The sequence below is a fragment of the Anser anser genome, assembly GCF_964211835.1.
Source record: "Anser anser genome assembly, chromosome: 13".
Taxonomy (NCBI): domain Eukaryota; kingdom Metazoa; phylum Chordata; class Aves; order Anseriformes; family Anatidae; genus Anser; species Anser anser.
Window position 1 is genome coordinate 5273106 of NC_139734.1, and position 16686 is coordinate 5289791.

At 40.0% G+C, this 16686-nt stretch overlaps 2 protein-coding genes across 27 annotated transcripts in view; one reads left to right on the forward strand and one right to left on the reverse strand.

Moving 5' to 3' along the window:
* The window catches only part of TMEM164 (transmembrane protein 164), a gene marked incomplete at its 3' end in the record, with an annotated part of 120254 nt that extends 107057 nt beyond the window's left edge, over window positions 1-13197 (forward strand). The window contains exon 8 of the mRNA XM_083797440.1: window positions 5764-13197. The remainder of the gene's footprint in view (window positions 1-5763) is intronic.
* AMMECR1 (AMMECR nuclear protein 1) overlaps window positions 1-16686 on the reverse strand; it is a 107108-nt gene that overhangs the window by 56137 nt on the left and 34285 nt on the right. The gene's annotated exons all lie outside the window — the stretch shown is intronic.

Consider the following 16686-nt stretch of genomic DNA (forward strand, 5'->3'; position numbering starts at 1 on the left):
GCAGCTCCGGGCCACAGGGCTCCTGGAAATTCCTGGGGATGGCACCTTCCATGCAGGTCACCCATCCGATTGTTTGCAGTGTTGCCTAGGGGTTACTGATGCATCTTCAAGTCTATACATCTGTTTTTAGGGTAAGATGTGAATTTTCTTCTAAACGGAATGTTTCTTCCCCAAATTTCCATAATGACAAACCGGGCTGCACATAAATTGAGTTTGTACGAGGGACTGATTTGTCATGGTGTTTGCACAAACATACAGCCAAGCACGCACACGCTAACCAGAAGGATATACCGGTTAATCAGCTCATACTGCTTCAAATTCCACTGCTTCAACAATGTTCCAGCTGCAGCTTTCTATCACCACCAACTCCCAGATCCATCAAGCAGTTTTACAACTCCATTAGCAAACGTCAAGTTTATACATCTGGATAGTTGCTAAGTCATCAAGTTAAATTAAGTCACCTAGAATTGGGTATCTCCAGAACATCAATCCCTTAAGGCTGTCCTTCAGCCACTAAAGCCGTTTGTATTTCCAAAACATTAGGATGAAATTTAACTTAGGATCCAACACAGATCTTATGCAGTTAGGACAAAAAGCATAGGCAAGAGAAACTTCCTTGCCCTTAGAAAGCATACGGTTCAGGGCCTGAGCTCCCAATACAGCACAGTGGTTTTTCTGCTCTGTTTTTAAAAATCAAACCTTAGAAACAGTTCTAGCCCATACAGCTGTGTAGACAGCTTTCCAAATATGACCCAAGTATTAGCCAATGCAACATCACAAGGTTATTCCAGCACCTTGGCTGCCGATCTTAGCAACAGTGTTAACACAGCCCTCGTGTTTACTATTTTTTGTCAGAATCATGCATGAAACAGGGAAACCATTAGTCATTTCCAATTTCAAATAGTCTTTGCAATGATGAAGAACAGTGGCACGAAGCCGTCAACCACACACAAAAAAAGGGAGGAGAACATGACTTCAGAGTAGACATCAGGAGAAAAAAGTCAGGGAGAAATAAAACTGAAAATTCCTAATTCCTCTGGAAGACTGTGGAGGAGAACGAATAGCGGTGAAAGAATCTTTCATCTTCCTCTGAATGCTGAGCAGAACAAGTCAGTGAGCCCTAAACAACAGAAGTTACGGAAATGAAAAGGAACTACCAGAATGGGACAAGGGTTTACATCCTCTTTAAAACACAGCGACTGTGATGCCAAGGCTCCTCAGCTGGGTGTTACCACACTACTTTCTGTGATCGCCCACACCACAATCCCTGCTCCTCCATATTTACCTCTGACTAGTAGTGTTAGCCTTCTGTCTTGTGAACTTCTGCTAATCCTATCCAAGCCCAGACCAGCAGGCTGAACACATGGAACCTCAGAAACAAACAGAAAAGTTATCTCCATTTTAACAACATAAGTCACTAGACAATTAATTTTGCCCCCTTCTCTCCCCAAAGGGGCACTGCTTTACACACCCCTTCCATGCAAGGTGCCTACAAGCCCCCCCAAACAGGTCCAGAGGGAGCACTGCAGCTTCAGGGGACGCATCCCTGAGCTGCTTCCAGACAAGTGTGCTTATCTGAGCGGCACAGCACCACGCATGAGAGCGGATAGGATAGCTTAGCACTTGGCCTAGTCGATTCTGGCTCTTATGAAACACTACAACAGCAATTGCTCACTGTATGATGTTTCTTAACAGGGCCGTAACCACATGGCGCCCCTCAGACCAGCACCAGCCTCATACAGTTCGAGATGGGAGCAGGTATAGGAATAATAGAAATAAGCGACCCAAACCAGAATTTATTCAATGAACACTAGAGAAATCCAGCAGCAACGTCCACTGTTGGCACTGCTCAAGGAAAAGGTGATGAGAAGAGTGGCACTAACACAGAAGCCACAGCAGCTCATTTTTATGTAGCTCCTTACAGGAAGCAGTTGCACTCACGTATTCTCAATGCCAAATAACATTGGTATATGCAAGTTTAGAAACCAATAGCTTATTTGGGAACTGATAGTTCAAGTGTTTACTTCTCTCTCCATCAGACTCCAAACTCATTAGGCTTTAAAAGTCATTCTGCCCATTGGGCTGGTTTCTACATTTCCATACTCAGAGCATCTTTTGCACATTTGTTCCCCCCCCCCCCCCCCCTTCTCCTATCTCCTTTGGCTTTTTGGTCCTTCCTGCCTCCCGCCATCTTTTTCATACTTAAGCCTATCTCCCCTGGTGACCAGTTTTTGAAGAGTAGGAAGAGGAAATAAAGTAACACTGGAGGTATTGTATGCCACGTGCCCATTACAAGTCTCTGGGTTGAGGCCCTTCCCTCTAAATGGCTCCCTGTTTGTCTCAGAGATCCTGGAACACTCATTTTGATTAAAACATTTGGAGCACTCAGTGTGGTCCCAAAAACTCAGTTTAAGTTGTTGCCATTACGAAAAGGTGGATTTTGAGTTTTAGAACGCCAATATGAAAATTTAGCTCCTCTTATCAAAGTGCTGCTTAGCCTTTCAAGAGCATGCACACGCTTACTCAACACACCCACAGCAAGGGGTGCACTTTCAGATAAACTTTTGCTCTAGAGTCTACAGACACCAATAAGTGTCAATGTATTATAGGTTATTAAGACACCTTAATTTGTAACATTTAATACAATTATATAACAATATGTATGTTAACATTATAAAACTGTTCACATTTATGCTCTGACCTACTTAAGCAAGTTTTTTCCCCCAATTGCACAATTGTGAACCAGAACAGAAAATCAGACTTTATAACTATGAAGTTAATGAATCAATTCAGTGTCCTTACAAATTATTAAAAAGTTATTACTTCAGAGTCTGCACTCACCTGATTACGGCTTTCTATGGGGCACATTTAAATATTCCCAAGAAGTATAATTTTGCTTCCTTTGCTTTGTATTATTAGTCATACATTATACTTCCCTTAATGAACTCTAACTTTGTATTATACACTGCAACTACCGGTTTCTTACACTTCAATTCACAAAAACTATTAAAGCAAAGCTGGTATTTTCTCCTTGGCTATTCCTACCTTTCTCATACCCAGAAAACAATTTGTAGAAGCAGAGAGGCAAACCAGCAAAATGCTGCATTTGATTCAATACACAGTTTGCATCAAAACAACGTTGGCTATATTTTAGGTGTTTCCAAGTGGATAGGCCTCAGTCACCTCCCCACCCAGTTTTCAAAGAAACCGAGCAACTTAAAACGATATGCTGCTCCCATATCTAAAAATTACTTTGCACCTCAAAACTCTCAGACTGACAGATAAGTTAACAAATTAACAAGTGTTCAAATTAACCTCCTCCCAGTGATACTATGCGGTTTACTATCGAGGAGGAACAAGTATCCTGAAGTAGAGATATTAATGCTAGAGTGAAACTCTTTAAAGAATGCAGCAGCCATCCTAAAACACATAATTGGCAGTTTTGCAAGTCAAAATCAAAACAATTACAGTACCACAAGAGATCTCACGTAGAGTTTATGATTATTCTACTTATAAACTGGAATTGAGATCAAATATTTGCACTGAAAGCACTTTCCTTCAAATTGTCAGTTATTTTTCCCCAATGACACCTTTCAAAAGATTCAGCAAAATCCTTTCCTAAAATTCCATTAAGTCAAATATATCCCAAATCCAATGCCTTAAGAACATCATATTCAAAATGTTTTGGAAAGTTGCTTAAGTCCCCCAGGACTACTTCCCTGTAAAGACGATGCTAAATGCATTGGATAAGAATACTTGCAGCTCCTAGATTCTTTCTTTCTTTCTTTCTTTCCACGTCACTAGAAATAACGCAACGAACATTAGCTGTGAGGTGCTAGCGTACATTTCCCCTTCTGTCATTAGCAGTATGATTCAAACTTTAGATCTGTATGATTCAAACTTTAGATCTGTTTTAAAAGTTAGAGAAGCAGCGTTCTTTGGGCATTAAAAGTCTGAAAGTTTAGCTCCACTTCGTCATTTCCAGTCTTACAAGGGAGCAGGTGAATCCAGAGACCATTTCCAGCATGCTCACAGGTAGTCACTGCATATTAATTACAAATCAAGTGCCAAAGAGTAGTTTTGTACAGATTTCAGACAGCAGCTTAAAACAGAGCTCCCACCTTTAGAGTCTGCATGTACTACCTTAAAATAAAGTCTGTTCTGATTGCCCACAAAGATACTGATTTTTTCCTTCTGATTACTTGACAGTTTTGTCCAAACTGCCAGTGACCATTAGCGACTGGGATGCTGTTTTTTCTATTTTTAATTCTGCTGTAATATTCCCGAAGCAGTTAGTCATGACATCAGATGAAAACCAGGAACTGTAATTACTAAACCCTTACACAAAATTGTATTAGAGATACAACTGGGATTCTCCTACTAGAGATGATTCATAACTTGTGTTTTAGTGTACTTCAGCTAACCGTGAGACACACTGTTCTTTCAAAATATTACTTGAACAAGCAGAAGCAGGCAGAAACATATGCAACTTGTTACAGAAAAGAACTTTGTTAATAATTCACACATTTCATACACACAAAAGCACTAGACATACATTCATAACGGTATCCATTTGGACCTTTCAAATGCTTCCCATTATTTGCCAGATACACGATGCACACTGACATATACGAACACCTAGAGACACAAGCAGAAAGAGCTGAACAAAAAAATTATGCCAATAGCTGACCATATGCCACGCCTGTGAAAACAGAAGCTAATGCACAGAACTCTTCTGCTTAAGCGGAACTCAGTTCAAAGGAACGAGAAATATTTAAAGAAACCTAAGAAAAAACTGGAACCCCACAGGATTTTTTTATAGCACTAGTATGTTACAAAATGGATATGCTAAGGTGTCAGCTGGAAGGACAAATTGCGATTCTGCCAAACATTCAAAACTATTCATTTAAAAGTCATTGATCGTTGTTCATGTTAAAAGAAATGAGAAAATTTAGTTTTATCTAGAGGTCCACTGTGCAATAGTAGCTTGCAAGAGACTTCAAACACTGGGAACCACACAATAAAAAGCTAAAATAGAGCACACTTGAACATTTTTAAAATGTATAATTTGGAAGATATAGTAAACATTAGGTTATTTTGGTACCAGTTTTAGGAAGCTCATGATAAGGCAAGCTAAAAACAAGCCTCAGCAGATTTTGAATATGCTCTCTAATTCAGACTTCACTAACTCTACAGCTGCAACAAATTAATCTGGGTCACAAGAATTACTATCAAATCAATGCACTGTTTGTACTGAGCTTCACCAGGTAATTTAACCAACAAGAGAGTGGTTCAAAAGCAGACTACATATACTGCTAGAGTCGGAAGGCATTCATATTTTCCTCACAGAAAAGACTTGCTAACAACAAAGATAATTCAAAACCAGAGTTCTCACTGGGTTGAAAGTAATGGCTGCTCAGGAGATTGGATGGTTTTAATACCAGCAAGACAGACATCTGTTGCTCAGCACAGGTGTATGATACAGAGATAGCCCTGAGATGAACGAGATGATCTCGCAATGTCTTTCCACCCCTAAAATCAGAAATGACTGCATAGATGGTTGAGTAACAGTGAAGATCAGAGCCGCTGCCTAAGAAAGAGCAGCCTCACTCAATGTTTCCGTCCCCAGACACATAGCCTTCTTTCTTGTTCTGGAACAAATATTTGTGACTGGGGAACTGATCTGGTTAAAAATGTATCTATCTTCTTTTTGGCATATTAACTTAGACCAAGTTCATTTCTCTGCTCTGTTTCATTGTGCAGAAGCACACGCAGGGACATCAGCACAAGGAAGAAGAGGCTAAAGCAGAGAAAACGAGCGAGGGTGATGACTGCTGACATCTGCACCCCACAAGAAGAAACATGCAGTACAACTTAAAAAAAAAAGGAACAGAAGATTTTTTTTTAAATATACTTTTATTAAACCAGATGATATCGCTAGAAAAAGCAGAGGAACTTTCAGACACATGGCTGCTTTAGCAGATTAGGCAAAGCAGCAAGGTACAAGACATAACAAAACTGCTCATAATGTAGTATAACCACTCCAACCAGTTAAACCCCTCAAGAGAAAAAGCACTTAGCATTTAGGCAGTAGAGAAGTGTGCTAGTGACAGGCCAGATGACCAGTCACTGGTCCCTGTGGAAGAGGGATAAACTACAGTTAGTGACAGAAAGATGCAGGAATACACAGAGCCAACGTATCTAACAGATCTCATTTTTTAGCACATAGCCTTAGTTACTCTCAGATATCAAGACAGGTAACAGACACACCGTTTTCTGAGCAACTATCACACTGGTTACTATGCGGTATCACTGGCAATACAATTAGACTACAAACAAACACAAAGACACTAGCTCTAGTATAGGTAACCCTCGAGCTGGATACAGCAACATTTTTACAGGTTTCCCCCGGTCTTATACCTCCCAGAAGTACCTGTCACTGGCCAACCCTGGGAGACAGGGATGAACAGATCCTCACTGGGGCCATCTGTTCTTTTACAAGTTCACACAGATACAGAGACGCTGTCCACAATACAGCAAATTTCATTCAAAAAATGCACTTTTTGTATCTCAAGACTGACAAGTTTAGGGTTATGCTTTTATGACAAGAGAACAAACCTAAACAGTAAAAAAGACACAATTCATATGAACCTCACTGCACTTTACAGTCTGTAACTAGCAATGCCACTGAAAAAAAGTGCTTTCAGCGTCGCCTACTTGTTTTTCATGCCTCATCATGGATTTTGCCATCTCATGTGGTCAGAGGTTGGCTCAGAGCTAATCTCTTAGAAGCAGTCTACCCTCCAGCTGATATTGCTGTGTCCTGTTGAACCAGGGATCGTCCTTGCAGCAGACAGGCTTAAAGACTAAGAAGAAGTAGGTTGGGGTATTGGATGACTCGACGAGACACACAGCTAGCTGTGCCTGTGGCATCTGGCCATCAGCTGGCACGCTGCCTGTCAGATGCAAAGGTAGAAACCACACAGGGCATCTGCACTGACTACTTAGTGATTCAGCAAAGGAAACAGTAGTGCATGGGGTCCACCGTGTAAGGAAGCGTATTATAGATGCTTTGGAGAGAAAGCTCAGGTCAGGCAGAAGACCAATAAATAGGATTTTCATTGTGGTATTTTTTGAAATGCTGTCAGACCACATGCAAGGCCTGAGAAAGAAGCCAAAATAGGACGTCAGTGATACAAAGAGCAAGGATTTAGGCACGATGGGAACAGGAAGAACTTGTTAAGCATGTACATTACTCATACAGAGTCACCCTGACTGACATGCTAATAAGAGTTTGGGAACTCATGAACACTTCCACTCCACTGCTAGGTGTTTCCCAAGTAACACAAAGGAAGACCAAATCCTTGGCCTCACCTGACACCCTCAATGTAACAGCCATCTCCAAGGCTGGGTGGAGGGAGGACAAATCGATACGGTACAACATTGAGAAGCTACCAGGCACTCAGCAATTTCAACAGGAAGGAGAGACAACATGCAGGTGAGGAATGGCACTGTATGTGAAACACATACGTGTTTAATGGCATAAAGCATTACAGGAGAAGAGAAAAACAATGACATTCTTGTAGTACAAGTCCATAATCAAATAATAAAGACGCCCGATCAACTGCGCTACCAGTTCACAGAGACCAGATAGTTGCAAATTTAGGACTCGTAATAATGGTGGGCAATTGACATCTCCTGGTATAAAGAGGGCTCTGTGCCTCATCTGAATGAAAACTAGAGGTTTTATTTTATTAGTATTAAGTAATGGTTCGGTTTTGAGTGGTACACAGGACCTAAGTAAAGGATACTGATAGAAAAGCTGCTCTGTAACTGTACCTACAATACAATCATATTTCAATACTGTAGTAGAATACAGTAGGCAAAAAAAAAATTTGGCACATGGATATTCAATTTCAAGAAAGGGAACAGTGTAAAAAAAGCAATTAGTAATCCTCCCAACCCACTCCCCCACAAAACAAAGAAAAACCTGAAAAGGAGCAATCCAAAAAGCAAAAAGACTGCAACAGCTTGGAGGCTGTTAAAGACAAAAAAGCATCCCCCAAGAAAATCCAAAGCACACAACATACTGTATTAAAAGTTCAAGTAAAACATTCACCACTGTATTAAAAGAGCAGGTAAAACATTCACCACAGTTAGAAGAGAAAACAAAGCAGTCAAAATACTTCAACCCCAGCAAGAAAATCCCACACCCTGTGTGGCTCCATAGGGAAGTTAAGGAGAGCATCTTAGAGAGACAGAATGCTTTTAAAAACAGAAAGCTTGCCTAATGAGAACGGAAGAGATCATAAAACACATAGCAGGTCAAAAGTAAGCAGGAAAAAGAATGAAAAATGTTTGGTTAGCACCTTGCAAAGTTAGTTAACTATCTCAAAAGCAGAAAACCAGCTAGAAAAAACAGTGGGCTCTTGTGGAGAAAAAAGGTGCAAAATGGATACAGGGATGATGCAGAGGAGCTCACTGAACACTCGGTACTGGTCTTTACTGGTGAAGCAGCTGGGGAGACTTCTACACGCATTTTTGTACCATATAGATCACAAGAGCTAAGTCAGTTTGAACTAAATACAGAGGAGGCATTATGCTGACCAGACCAGTTAGACATCGCTCGCTCACCTGGACCAGATGCTTACAGAAAAGTTCCAGACCTGAAACTGAAGAACTGCTAGGCCATGGGTTGCCATCGTAATGCCACTGCCCACAAGAGACCAGCACTGGAGAAAAGCAAATGTGATTTCTATTCCTGGTAAGTGATAAAGGATCAGATCACTATGCACAGACATACACAGTCCATTGGGAAAGAGTATGCACAGCTTCTGTAAGTGAGAATCCTAGCAAGGCCACAGCTCTTCCTCCCAGCTGATACGAGCTTACGTATCACTCTGAATTCCTGCATTCATCTAGGGGATCCACTGGATACCTGAGTTGAACACTCAAGTTTTATGGAAGGGGTCAGTCAGGACTACCTGTTAAAAACTTGTAAAACGTAGTCTCCAGCCACCCAAAAGGGGCTCAAGACTCTCTGAGACAGGCAGCACATTCCCCTGCTACACAATGCAGGCTCCTGGCAAACGTCACCATTTTAAAATGACAACACACAGGTTTGCTATATATTCCACTGTTTGCAACCAAGAGCACCGTGGTGGACTCAGATGAACCCAGGAAAAAAAAAAAAAAGCATAACCTTGTTTAGCCTTATATCTGAGCTTGCAAGCTTTGTTCTGATGACTAGGGAGTCAGATGTAGGGCAAAAAACTGGCAACGCCACCAACTGCAGATAGACATGAGAAAGTTTGTCATATGTGATTGCTTCTTCCTCCATAGCATCTGGATGTACTCACAGGCACCAATCTACCTGCTGATGTTGCCCAAAGCTGGAAAAATCAGAGGTGAGTCCAAAAAAAACAACATAAACAAAAAAATGAGAATCACAAATATTCCTCTCCACTGATACCTTAATGCTGCCGTAGACAATAGCAAGCTACTCATCTCAACCAGGAGAACAGTAGTTGTGTTCTCAGAGCAGAAAACAAAGCCAGGTTAAAGCAACTTAAGCTGCAGTTCTTGGCAGCCTAAAATCAATATAATGACTGGCTGCAAGGGTCCTATCCCCTACATGGGAAGACCCAATCCCTTAAGCCCGCTCTGGCATTTACCATGCTAAAAGGCTCAGCAAAAAGTCTTACAACTCATCAAAAAAAACCAGCCTAACAAAAGGCAGCAGTACCTATTGCTGACTTATCAAGCAGAAACAGCACAGCAAGCACGCAGTGATCAATGAAAGTAGAAGAAGTGAGGGCGCTGTACACATGAACATCTTTTGTTTGCCAAGGATGCGCAGTCTTATCCAAAAGTTGAGTTTAACTCCTATTAGTTACCTGATCCAGCAAACCAGGCGCACCATTAATTGTGCTTGCAATAGATTTGGTACATAAGGGAAGTCTGATCCCTTCTTTCAGCAGCAACCCCATCATACACTGGCTTAAAAAGATTATGAAACTACAGCCCAATTCTATCATGTTATTCAAGTGACTCGCTGGATACAGCACACTGCATAAGAAAGCTATTCAACAACACTAAAGCAAACGATAATTCTGGAAGACCTCAAAGAAAGAAACCCCAGTATTTCCACAAGAAAGCTCAAGTACTTCTATAATGAAATATCCCCTCAAGTACATGAGATACAATCACTATTTCATAACTACGTACGGAACATCTTCAGTAAGATCCCTTCAAATGTCAAAACTGAATTTCAAAAAGCATCCCATCAGCCTGGAAACAGTGGAAAATAACCAGGATGCATTTTCATTTTGCTGCATTAAAACCTGCAGGTTCATGTTTTGTTTTTCTCCACTAGATCCCACTTTATGAAAGCAAAAAAACTAACTACATATCCACATTAACTTTGCAAATTACACAATGTTTCCGAAGCAATCACAAAACCATTACTACATTGTGCACCAGCAAAATACATATAGCCTTTCAAAAGTAGTACTGGAGTTCTCTGAAAATACTGTATGTTACAATACTGTCAGAAAAATATATAGCATAAAATTGCTAGTTTTGTTAAAGATAGCTATTTGGTATACTACCAAAGGGACTCCTACAACTCCCTTTCCATGAGGAGATGCCACACAACCATAACTCAATCATTATGCTGGGAATCAACTGGAAAAAAACAGCTGTGAATTAAACCACTGACCTAAAGGGCAATATTATTTTGTTGTCATTAAATCTGTGCACTGGTTAGTCAATGAATTTTCCAAAGGCCAAAGCACTGATGATGAACCTTTATACCAGAAGATGAAAGATTCAACCACCTCTACTGCCTATTTATTTTCAAAAAATCAAAACACTTATAACAGTAGATGGCTTTTAAAGGATTATGAAAGAACAGCTATAAATTCCTTGAAAAGAGACGTCTAAGTTGTTCTTTCTTGGACTTCTCAGCACATTGCCTCAAGGTTCCAGGCCTCCTATTTTCCCTCTTCCAAAGTGGAAGAATTCTGCTGTCCCACTCTGAGACCAGACTCCAGAATGCAATTGTTACTCACCAAACCTGGCAGCAAATATTTTTTTTCTGCGATCAGGCAGTCCTACTGGAAACCAAAGCAGGGGCTTACATACTCTAGTGGCTCAGCTACAGCTACCAGTACAACATCCACTCCATCAATAGCACTGAGCTCTGCCCCACATCATATGCCACAGAGAGGTGGCATATTCCACCCCTCTAACAGCAGATATGTTTCAGGAACAAAAATCACTACTCTGTCAGCAGTTTATCACATGGTGCAAGGCCAAGCTCTTCCCTTGACCATCATTTCCAATCTTAGCTCCTTACATGTTACCAGTCCCCCAACTGCATCCAAGCCCAAAATACAAGCAACAGTGGCCATCTTTCAGCTGATGGAGGAAACCTGGGATGCTGGCATGAAGGAAAACCGAACAACCATTTAAAAACATGGGTAAACAGCAAAACATTATCAGCTGTGGAAGCAACCATCACCTACCAGCTTTCGTTAAAAAGCAAGATAAAACAAAAACAAACAAACAAAACAAACAAACAACAACAAAAAAACAGCTTTGGAGAGGTTCACATACCGCAAGTTTAAAACCTATCAATTTGAAGTCTTCTGACATCTCCAAGTAAACCTGGAAGCCCCAGCTTTCCCAGACAAGTCAGGGTGAGCCTGTAACTTCATCTCCTCATTAATCTCTTTCTGAGAACCTCTCCTAAACTGCTTTTTTTTTTTTGTCACGAACTGCTGTGCAAATCAAAATCCATTTTGTTAGCTAGCTCAAGTCAAGTAGTAAAGTCTCCAGTACTACTATTTAAAAAAAGAAGTCTGCTTAACAAATACTTTGTTTGCCATTTGAATTGTCATTTTCTTTTTCTTTTTTTTTTTTTTTTGGCTTTCTTTTGGGGATCCTTCTTATTAACAGCAGAGACACTCTGTTCAGAAGAGCAATATCCACATTCAACATAACCCATTACTGAATTATGGTTCAGTTCGAATTCAGTGAAAAATTATTTACACACGTAACATTCTCCAAATTCATTACCACCACGGAGCTGTTATTGACCACCATTTGTCTGTATTTGTCTCTACCTCTACAAAGATATAAATCTCACTCAAGCCAAAAGCACAGTGGAAAGGACAATAAATGCTTCTGTGCCAAAGCTAAACAGCTTGCTAGAAAACAAGATTTACTTGCTAAGTTAGTAATCCTGCTAGACCTAAACAGGTCAGAGAGCCAACTCCAACCCTCTACAAACTCACATGAAACAGATGATGTTCTCAAAAATAACATTTTTTTCACCTTCTATTAAAAGCCACTCATAACGAGGTAACCTAAGAGTCCTCAAAGATAAGATATTGAACTTGATCTATCATCATTATTCTCTTAGAACATTCTTTACTTAAACAGAACAAAACCGACTTAGAAGCTAAGTCAGAAATGTCAGTGATCATAAATAACTATGGTCAGCAAACCTCTTGAGTATGTCTGTACAAGAGTGAGTGAGTGATTTATTAACTTCTGCTAATGTCAATATAAAAATAATAAAAGGAAATTTTGACCCAGAAATAAAGTGACGCTAATATGATATGAAGGCGATGCTTGTTGCCACAATAGACCTTCAATGGCAAAACCAATGTTTTCAAGAAAGAAAAAAACATTGCCAGAAGATTTCTCAATTTAGAACATATTACAAAAGCAGAAGCTGCTAGGGGACCAGGATTATTGCCCTCCGTCAGTCCCCTTCCACAGGGGGATCACAAGAAGAGAAAGAAAAACCCACATGGATACCTAAAAACCAAATCCAACCCAACAGAGAGGATGAAAGACCTTTTAAACTATTGATCTCACTACCAAAGGCAACGCATCAGATATTTATCATAAAGTGATCAAGATATTTCTAAAATTACGTGGATTTCTTGCCCCTAGTAATCCTATTAAAAGGTAACTACAAAGCCATACTGTTTCAGCAAGTAGAAACCTTACACCCTAAATGTAAATTTATTCAGTCATTTTATATCCTTTCGTTCTTCTGTCAGTACTGGCATCTAATCCGAGCAGGTAATTTGTGTCCCTTTGTCTTCCTCTTACTATATAGACACAAATACACATGCACACACAATAGTACAGATACCCCCCCCCCCGCCCCCAGTCAATCAAGTTTTGTGCCTCTCAGCCATTGCTCTGATCCTCTAAAGCCACCTAGCTCTTTTCCTCTTCCTTTGCAAGCTGATCTCACGTTTCTTCCTGGCACCCGGGCTGCCCTGCTCTGCAACCAGTAAACGTCTCTCTCTCTCTCAAGGGCAGCAGAACCATAAAGGTTTTCAATTAAGATCTCAACCACTCTCTAGTACAGATGTACTTAATACCTTTCTGGTTTTACTGATAATTTCTCTTCAAAATAGCCACTTGTCCTTTATATACGCATAACTTAATAATGACTAAGAGACAACTGGCAGTCAACTGGTAACACCTGGAAATCACTAAGGAGAGAAACAAAATTGTAGCTTACACAGTCAGTTTTTTTGTTGTTGGTTTTTTTTTTAATTACACCTGAAGTACATGAAGCTGCCCTATACAATACTGATTTCATCTCATTTCTAGAAGTCTCAAGTCTTTCAAGCATTCCTGTGTAGAACTCTGATCTGCCTTACGACTTTGCTTCATTAAAACTTCATTATACCCATTGCTTAGCAGGGGAAACAGACATTACTTGTGGCTCAAGATATCCCAAACTGCAAATTACTGAAGGTTAGAAAAACATTTGGAGAAGTAGCATAATATGGACACTACTTATAGCTTCCTCAACCACGTTACCTCCTCTGTCTGCTCATCTCCCTTCTTCAATATTCAGTAAACCAATGGATCTTATTTCACTACAGAACTGCAGTTTACTGGCTCTAACAGGGCAGTGAATGGGCAAACCTGTCCTTCCCTCAGTGCTAAGATGTCCTAGTCCCATGAAAACCATTATTTTGTGGACAAATAGGATGTCTAGAGCAAAAGCAATTATGTAATGCAATTTTTGGAAGGTCTTGTCTTCAAATTTGCTGGCAGACTTAAAACTGTCTAAGATGTTCTCGGAGAAAGGATTCGCTGAACAGTAGCCTAAAAATACAAAGGAGGATACTGTGACTAAGAAGACCCAAATGGAGAGAACTATCCTGGAAAAAAAAATTCATTGAAAATTCTGTCATTTAGCTGAGAAGCAACAATAGCCTTTGAGGTATTCAAGCTAACAAATACAACTATGATTCATTTCAGATATAATGGATAACAGTACAAAAAAAAAAAAGCATATGCCTCCAAGTTTTCCAAGTTGCCAATTTAGGCAAAAATACCATGAGCTGAGTCTGGAGAGTTTTCTGGCATGCTTTTCAGGGAAAGAACAATTCCAACAATAATAATTAATTTCTATGGTCCTTGCTACTAACTTAACAAAGAAAAGCAGATTGAGGTACCTTACTTTTATTGGTAAGATCATATGGTAGAGAGACTGAGGGTCTCATCCAGGTTTGTCCACCATAATGACCTTGTCAGGAACAAAACAAACTTCTTCCAAACCTCACTGCAGTGCTTTATGCTTCAAGTCACTCTTGCCTCCCCTAATAACTTGCACACAGAAGTTGGGCAGAACCTGCAAAACACTCTAACACTTAGGGAACAACATGGATTGGCCATTTGACAAGTAATACTACCTCTTTCTTTTTAGACTAACCTAATTACTTATATCAAATAGAGGCTTTATCTCTCGAACCATCTGAAGATTCCTGATCTCTCTGCAATGGCTTCTTCCTAGACATCTCCAAAGACCTAAACTTCAGTGCCAAGATTTCAGAGACCACTATGGACTGCTCTAGTTTTCTCCTCCAGAGCAATTTCCATTAAACGTTCCACATAAAGGACAACTAAAGAAGTACATGATGTTTATGTTGCCTAAACTTCGGATTTCTGTAATCATTAGATTTAGATGACTACCACGCTGAGGATGAGCAATTATCAGGCATCTCCATTTTTAGTGTATGGACTTCTAAATGGATGATAAACATTTAAGAATACAATAAAACCTTGGCTATGCATTTTTGAACGGCTTAGCAACTTTCCTTGGGGGAAAAAAACAAAAAAAAAACACCACTTTTTCTTCTTCCCAACTGAGACAAAATTTCACAAAATTTCAATGAAAGCTTCAGAAATAACCAAGTCTATAGCTTCCATAATTTAAGTTATGCGTTACAGCAGTCTCAAACAGGCTGCAAAAATTTAAAGAAATCATACTAAGGAAGCATTTCGGAATAGCCCATTTATTTAGCAGGGACAGAAATTTCTAATTTCCGACCATAAAACACGTAGCAGCAGACTGTTCACCACCTTATATGTTCATCAATTCTGTCTAGTGTAACTACACTACTACTTTCAGCTTATGACAAATAGGAGTCAGCTGCTGCTGAGCATTTCTGACACATTCAAAAAAGAAGAAAACCCACTTAAATTAGCAGAATGGTATATGGTAGTAGGCAGTCTTCAAGTAGGTTATTCCAAGCTATTTATATTACGTATGTGAAAAACTTAACGCCTTGAAATCCTCCAAAATGAAAAAAAAGAAAGCCACTGGCAGCAAATAACAGATTTCATATTCTCCCCAAAAGAGGCACTACTGGGAACAACTTTTTGTACGGGCTCTGATTTCTATATTAAAATATAGTCCAAACATGGCAAGCTGCAATAATTTATCCTTGAGGTTAAGAACCACAATGGTAAGCATACATGGGAATATTTGTCTCACTTGAATCTTTTTTCTTTGAAATAAGAGAAAGGTAATTTATATTCTATTTCTTCTTTGCAACCCTTTATTTTTAATACTTGCTTTTATCCAGGGTTTCTTCCAAATGAACAGCACTGATCCTTACTTTCTTTCAACTCCTCTCCCAATACTTTACAAGAACTCAGACATTATGGTGGTGAACATCCCACATGAAATTTTTGCCACCTATCTTTTCTGTGTCTGCTTACTTCTCAGTTCCAGTTGAACTGAACCAGAGCCAGAATCAGACTCCTACTTCTTAACGAAGAGGAGAGCTAATCGCTATAACTCCACATTTGCTCAGCATTTAATAGTGATTATTTTTAATATTACATTTCCATTGTGTTCTGCAGAGTTCGGAAAATTGCTTGCACAATGCTGTACTGAAAAACTTCCCTTCTATCGCTTGGCTTGCATTTTTTCATCTGGGCCAGTGGCTCGCTGAAGTCTTGTTCTGCCCTTGCCTAGGGGATGCATCACGTACAACCACTCACCTTCTTCTGGCACCACAGCTGCCTATGGAGAGGGCTTTTTCCCTCACTACAACCACACCCTTCCTGTGCTTTTTTCAACCACCTCCCCAGCCTGCAATGCTCTCACCACAGAAAGTCTGCTTGCAAATGGCTGGTGCAATGTTCTTCTGACTGGCATCCATTGGCTGCTTAATGTTGCAGCCAAATTTAAGTTCCGAGGACTAGTAAATATTTTTTTTCCTTCTAAAGCTTACAAGGAACTTCTGCCTAACATAATCTTCCCCAAAAGTCAATGTTTTAGCACCTTTATCTATACAGAAGAGCTGCCTTGCAACTTGTCACTCACTGGCAGCTGAACTTCTCCTTCTGCTCACT